Raw genomic sequence first — 6800 nt, 5'->3', positions numbered from 1 at the left:
GGCCAAGAGTTCAGCCGGTACTCTTCTTCAGGAGATTTTTTCTGTCCTCACTGCCAGTCTTGATGCATCTTCAAACTCCTGCAGGGTTAAAAATAAGTAATGAATTTGTGCAGTTTTACTGCAGTCAGCAAGATTATATTCATGGCTGGTATTGTCCACAAGGGCACGTGATCCTCTTGCACTCCAGGGCTTTGTGCTGCTCAGTCATAGCATCACAGAACCATGTTTTGGCTCCTGACATGCTTGAGATAGCACACGGTCAGCCTCGTAAGAGGTAATAATCTTCACTAGGAGGTACAAGACAAGACTGAAAGCTCTATGGAATTATAGTTTAGCACAGGGAGATTTAAGACTGTTCATACAAATGCTGTATTGCAAGTGAAATCTCTAATCCATGACGAGGCAAGCAATTCAGCTACCTTTAGTTTTTCTCAAGGAATCCTACAGAAACAGTACATTTGAGTGCCTGGCCTTTTCTAAAATCAAATTTACAAACCTTCTTATATACTAACAATTCCAGGATTGGTAAGCTAATTGTGAAGGTAATTGCAGTGCTAATGCATTACTACAAGTCTGTCCATAACAATGGTCTGCTTACAAGGGCTGGGTACACGGTAATTAATTGTTTGTTCATTGAGCACATAAAACATCTGTTGCTATTTTCATAAAAAGCAGGTAGAGCTGTATTTAAGACTAAAAAAGCACAATGGAAGCATCTGCTCCTCTTAGTGGCTTTAAAACCATATTAGAAACATAGTCTGTTAGGACTGCAGCTGGAATTGGAAGTGAGGCAGCAGCAGGAAACTGAAGAGCTCCAAGACTTCCTTAGTTTGCTGTAGTGTGAGCAGGAAAAAAAATTATACAGGTAATGTCTTTTGCTACTTCTTCCAAATTCACAACCCTATTTTCAAAAAGTCATGTGAGCCTTGTCTTTAGTTTCCAAGTTACTGTTTACAAAGGTGATAGTTTTACTTTCCTTCCTTCAACTAGGCCATAAAAGGTAATGAATGAATGAGTGACTTGCTTATTTCCTACTACCCTAGCTCTTCAACAAAGCACAAATTCATGCAAGACTGTAGTAGAGACCAGAGCCAGTCCTACCTGGGAACATCTCTTACCTCTGTACTACTGTAAAAATCACGTTAGGGCTCAGTGCTGCCATTTCAGGTACAAAAGATGCAGTCCTTAGAGCTGAGGCCAGCTCGAAGCACACATGTGCCTTTCTCTGGACCTGTACCCACTGACTGGCAGTGGGGTAACAGGAGGATCTTCTGGCTGCCAGTTTGTTGGGGGTCACATACACTTATCCAGGAAAGGCTCCTCACCACCACTGCTGCAGTCTCAGCTGCAAGTACAGCATCTTCATAAAAAAAAGCCCCTCAGAAGAAGTCAGTCTTAACCCACCCTTACCCAGGACCACTGCGTTACAGTGAGTGTCACCCAACTGCACCAAAAGTCTCATCTGCATTTCAACACCAGTCAAGGCAGTTACAGTGCAGGATCCTTACCAAGACAGCTCATGCCAGAGACCAAGTTTGTTCCTTGATGTGTCATGGAATAACAGACCCATGTGTATCACCATTTCAGCAAGGACACCACTACAGGGTTCAGCACGTGTCATTAGAATCCAGTGTCACCTAACTTGCAGACACTCTGGTTACATTTCCAGCCCTGTAAACTACAGCAATTGATAGCTTGTAGTGTATCTGATACAACCAGCCAAGTTCTGCAGCCCCAATTTTGCCTAAGTAGTAAAACCAAACCTGACCACACCACACACCCTCAGCAGGGCTGTGTGCCCACTGCAGCCAGAGAATTGTATGATTTGTCATAATCACCTTGGTTCTGAAATGCTTATTCAACACAGGGTGATCAGCTGAGGGTGATTAAGAGTGACTTTCATATAATTGATTTTCCTCAGGGCAGGTCTGAAGAGCAGCACTGTTTGATCCAGCCAAAAAGACAGTTTACCTTGCTTCACATGCAGACTCTGCACAAGCCACACTGAGGCTTCTTCTGCAGCTTGCACTATTGTGACAGCCTACTCTTCCTCTACAGCAGTTTGGGTCAGCATATAGCCTTACATTAAGCAGTTACTGTCACCCTGAAAATAGTTTTTCATAGTGGAAACTATTGCAGATGCTGCCCCTCTGCCAGTCTTTGAGTAGACAGCATCAACTATATAAAGTATGAAACTGTTCCCATCACCAGCCTTTCCTGGCAATCTTGTTTCAGGATGCAGGAGACTGATTTATGACTAGATAATTTTGAGTCCAACAGGGCAACTTACAGATTCCTCTTAAAGATTTTCTTGGCCAAATCCATAGGTTACCTTTGAACTCTAACTCAAATAGAAAACATTTGGAATTTTAAAGAACTTCACCTCTCAATGAAAAAGTGTAGGCATCCTTCCTTCAGGCATATCCTCTTCCCACTCAGGGACATGAGAGCCAGCACCCTATATAAAGTTAGGTATTAAGCATCTGTACAGATGGCACAAACTAGTTAATAGTGTGTGACAGTAGCTTTAGATAGTTTGGCACCTATAGTGTTGCTAGCTCACACTGCTATTTTTCTGGCTTTAGGTCACTGTACAGCTAGAGCTAAAGCTCTCCTGGAGTCTTAGTTCTACCCTTAGCACAGCACATTTGCATGTTGTAACTATATTAGCAAGAACTTCCAGAGAACTCTTGGGATTGTGTTATTTTCTGGACACACAACTCCAACCTTGCTATTCTTTCCACCAGCAATTGACTGGAATCCAGATTAAGCTGTCTCCATACTCCCCTTCTTGACAAGGGAAATACTGCATTTTATAGATCCCCTTAAATTCATTTAAAGGCCACAAATTGTTCAGGCTACCTGAGCTAAAAAGCCCCTATGAGCATACCAGGAGCATTGTCTTTGTTCATCACTTTTACTGGAAGATATTAGAGGCTGTAAATTCCTGATCTTCAAAGGGGGTGGCAGCACCATCCATATCTGGTGGCACTTGTAGAGCTGTGTCCCTTCCCACCACACTTGCTATCAAATCAAGCATCTAAGCATATTTACTCATAGGGAAGATTAGTCAGATGACTGGTGTGAACTGCAAATAGCCTATTTTAGTTCTTACAGCAATCAAGCAGTGAAAACATCAGCTAGAAACCATTTTTCCATAATTAACTTGCTTCTCTTTTTTGCCTAATACCAGCTTCTACTCAGAAATTCATTTGTGAAGTTTTATTATCCAATTCAGAAGCTGTAACTAAAGGACAAACAAAGGCAGTCTGAATTGTAGAAGGCTGCTAGGGGAAAAATGCAGTGCAAGACTGAAATTAGTTGCTAAACCAAGTTTTTCATTATTACAGGCATTATGCTGTGAGGTTCACTATTTTTAATGCCTGCAGGCATGTTTCACTGCTACCATTCAAGCCAAAGCTGTAGGGAGAGGCTTCAAAAGCAAGTTTACTACAGTTCACCCAGATATACTGAAGTCCTCATCAAGCAGTTACGGTTCAAGTATTAAATCTGTCAGCTTTTTTTTTTTTGGGGGGGGAGGTGGTGTTACTGTATTATAGTGTTCTACCTAAAGTAAGTTAAATGGGGCACAGTAAAGAAATGAGAATAAAACTGTCAGAGTGACTTTCAGCTTAATTTAAAAAAAAAAATCAGTAAAAACTGTTTACTTAAAAAGCCTCCAACAACAGCTTCTATATCAACATGCTTCTAATTGTGAAAAATGCTTTCTCCTGTTTCTCTAGTAAAATCCCTTTTGAGGAATACTGCATACTCATCACAGTAACATCCTTCTTGCCAATGGAAGGCAAGGGGAGAACCCACTGGGAAGATCAGTGCTGTACATTTACACATTGGCACACAAGTGTGTACAGCACCCACAATACCCACAGAAAGCAAAGCCTTTACAATACAGGGGTGCTCAGGCTTCACCACTTGCACATAAAAAATGACATCACTGTTATTCTTCATTAACTCCAGTTAATACCACCTCCTTGTGATAATGCCAAATTACCTTGCACAAGCTGGGGCTTGGCCAGAGGCTATTTTAGAATCAGGGAGCTGTTTAGTAGAAGGCTTCAATGCAAATCGTCTTTTCCCAACCCTTCCTGTAGTTTTGATGAGGAATAGCAGAACAGGGCTTTTCTGTGGCTAATTAGCTGTGGACAGTATTCAAAGAACTTAGCATTCAGGCAATTGTTTGACACTCTAGAACAAAAGCTCATACTTAACAGCACTGGCTGGAACAGCAGTTAGTCCCCACATGAGGTGTAGTGGTACCTTAATCTAGATTCACTTTTAAAGCTGTGCACCAAGGTAAACCACACAGAAGTTGGTTGTTTACAGAAGACAGCTAGATGGAGAGATGAGAGAGTAGCAGTCTGAGATGTTTTCCAGACATGACAACAGCTGAAAGAGCAGACAGACTTCCTCAGCAGCAGTAAGTGGAGGAGGTTTATGCTGTAACTGCCTGTCAGGCAAGTCAGCCAGTTAATGCAGAACTGGAAACAGGCTTACAGTGTTAACACCATGTTGACTTCAGAGGCAATTGCATGGCTGGCAAAACATCTGTCAGAGTCCAGATTTTTATCTGTCAGTGTCACATCCACATGGTGCTCTAATGAAAAGTCTGACAAGATAAGAGTCACTTCTGACATTCCATTACCAGAAGTACTATGTTGTATATCCCCTGGCATAGCCTAATTCTTGATATATTAGAAAAATTACTGAGATGCCAACATTAAGTTTGCTGATAAAAACAATGTTTTTTTAAAATTTAGATTCAAGGTAGCTCTCCAAATGTGTCATTTTGGGTTTTTTTAATATCTTTGTCTAACAGCAGCTGCACAGCACCTGATGTTCCCAACAATCAAACAGTTTTTAACACACAGCTCAAATCTTTAGACAGCAAGTATGCCAAGAGTCAGTCACGTACCTGCACCAAGCATCTCTGGCTAGGAGTCCTCTATGCACAGAATTTCTGAGTCACCTTATTACAAAGGCAAAGGTCACACCGGTTTTGGATCTTGTCTGGCAAGTCTTCCTTCTCGCTCTTCCCCTGTGGAGAGTGATCACATTGGTCTCTAGCTGCTCTGCATTCTAAGTGCCTTTCACTTTTGGCTTTCCAGTGACATAATCATGTTTAACTACCAGCCAGTAGTTAAACTGTGCCAGTCTGGCACTAGCAGTCAGGGAAAGATCCCTAACTGTTTCACCTACCTGCTAATCAAGGTAACAGTCTCACAAGTGGTTTCAAGTTCTTTAGGTTTATTCAAAAGCAGTATCTACTGACAAGCGTAATGTCTACACCTACACTTGCGTCAGGAAAAGGAAGTGCACGAGATGCCAAGGTACACTGCAGATACTCAGAGGAAGGAACAAGACTCAGTTTGAACAACATGAGTTACCAAAAACTCCCGGACTGTCATCGTACAGGTCGGTTTGGACATAACCCTGCCGCACGTACCGAACTCCTCGCACCGGGCGAGCAGGGACGAGCCTCTCCGGCCGAGAGGAGCCCGGCGCCCGCCCCGAGCAGGCGCCGACACTCCGTGAGGCATCGCCTTGTGACTGCAGCACGGCAGGGCGGCTGCGATCGCCGGGAGACGGAGCCGAGCGCCGGCCGAGACAGCACGGGCCGGGGAGCCCCGAGCCACCCACGGGGCCCACGCGAGGCCTGCGGGGCGCTCAGCACCGCTCGGAACCCGGGCGCGGACACAAAGAGTGAGAAGGGGCGGCCCCGGCCCAGGGCGGGGGGACCTCAGGCGGCCCCAACCGCAGCGCGGGTCCCTGCCCGCCTCACCGACCCCCGCCCCGGCTCACAGCACGGCGAGCCGCCCACCCCCGCCCCGCAGGGCTCCGGGCCGCGCCTCCCCGCATCGCTCGCCCGCGGTCACCATCCCGCAGCAGCCCAGCGCACCCACCAGCCTCGCCGCGGCCGCGGCAGCTCCTTCCCCGCCCGCGCCTCCGCCTTATAGCGGGGGCCGGGCTGCGCCGCGCGGCGCCAATCGGGGCCCGGGCAGCCACAGCTGACGGGCGGGGCGCCCGCGGCCCTTCCCTCCCTTTCCGTGACAGCCGCGCTGGGTCCCGCCCCGCGCCGCGAGGTGGAGAATGGAATCATAGAAGGCAGTCACGGAGTCGGAGAATCATAGAGGCATGGGATCGTGAAATCAGCGAGGTTGGAAGAGGTCTTTAATAGCATCCAGTCGAACCGTCAATCCAGCACCATCAGAATCACCCCTAAACCTCTAAACCACATGAACCAGCACCACATCCAGACGCCTGTTCCTCTTATACACCACCAGAGGTAGTCCCGCCACCACCGGCCTGGGCAACCTATTCCATTGCCTGACGACCCCGAACAGCCGCCGTCTCAGCTTAAAGCCATTTCCTCTGGTCCCCTCACTCCGAGCACAGCGAAGAGACCGGCCCCAGCCAACTACAGCCCCCTTTCAGGCAGTTGTAGAGAGTGATGAGGTCCACCCGGAGCCTCATCGGGGCTAAACAAACCCAGCTCCCTCGGCCACTTTCCACAGGACATATTTTCCAGACATTGCTTGCCGGGTCTCGCGGCCCGCGGAAGGCTGAAGGGCTCCCTTGAAGGGCCGCGCTCCTTCCCCTCGCCCCCTCAGCCCTCAGCCCTGAGCCCCGCGCGGCGTCGAGGCGAGGGCGTGAGGGCACAGCCGCCCCCGCCAGGCTCTGAGGGTGTCGGACCTCGCTGACCCAGCCCCAGCGCTCTTCTCGCCAGCCCCGCCGGGGTAAAAGCCCTCAGACACCTCTGTGGCCCCGCGAGAGGCGCCTTC

At 47.4% G+C, this 6800-nt stretch overlaps 1 long non-coding RNA gene across 1 annotated transcript; it reads right to left on the bottom strand.

The window, feature by feature from the left end:
- Positions 1-1118: 1118 nt before the first annotated feature.
- LOC135281536 (uncharacterized) lies at positions 1119-6619 on the bottom strand. Its single transcript, XR_010348128.1, has 5 exons — positions 5922-6619; positions 4934-5056; positions 4013-4157; positions 2384-2458; positions 1119-1345 (listed from the first exon to the last, which is right to left on the bottom strand). It is a non-coding gene; the product is annotated as an uncharacterized LOC135281536 (long non-coding RNA).
- Between the last annotated feature and the right edge of the window lie 181 nt (positions 6620-6800).

The sequence above is a fragment of the Passer domesticus genome, chromosome 15, assembly GCF_036417665.1.
Source record: "Passer domesticus isolate bPasDom1 chromosome 15, bPasDom1.hap1, whole genome shotgun sequence".
Taxonomy (NCBI): Eukaryota; Metazoa; Chordata; class Aves; order Passeriformes; family Passeridae; genus Passer; species Passer domesticus.
Note: the sequence above shows the minus strand (reverse complement) of the source record. Positions and strands in the feature narration are given on the sequence as shown.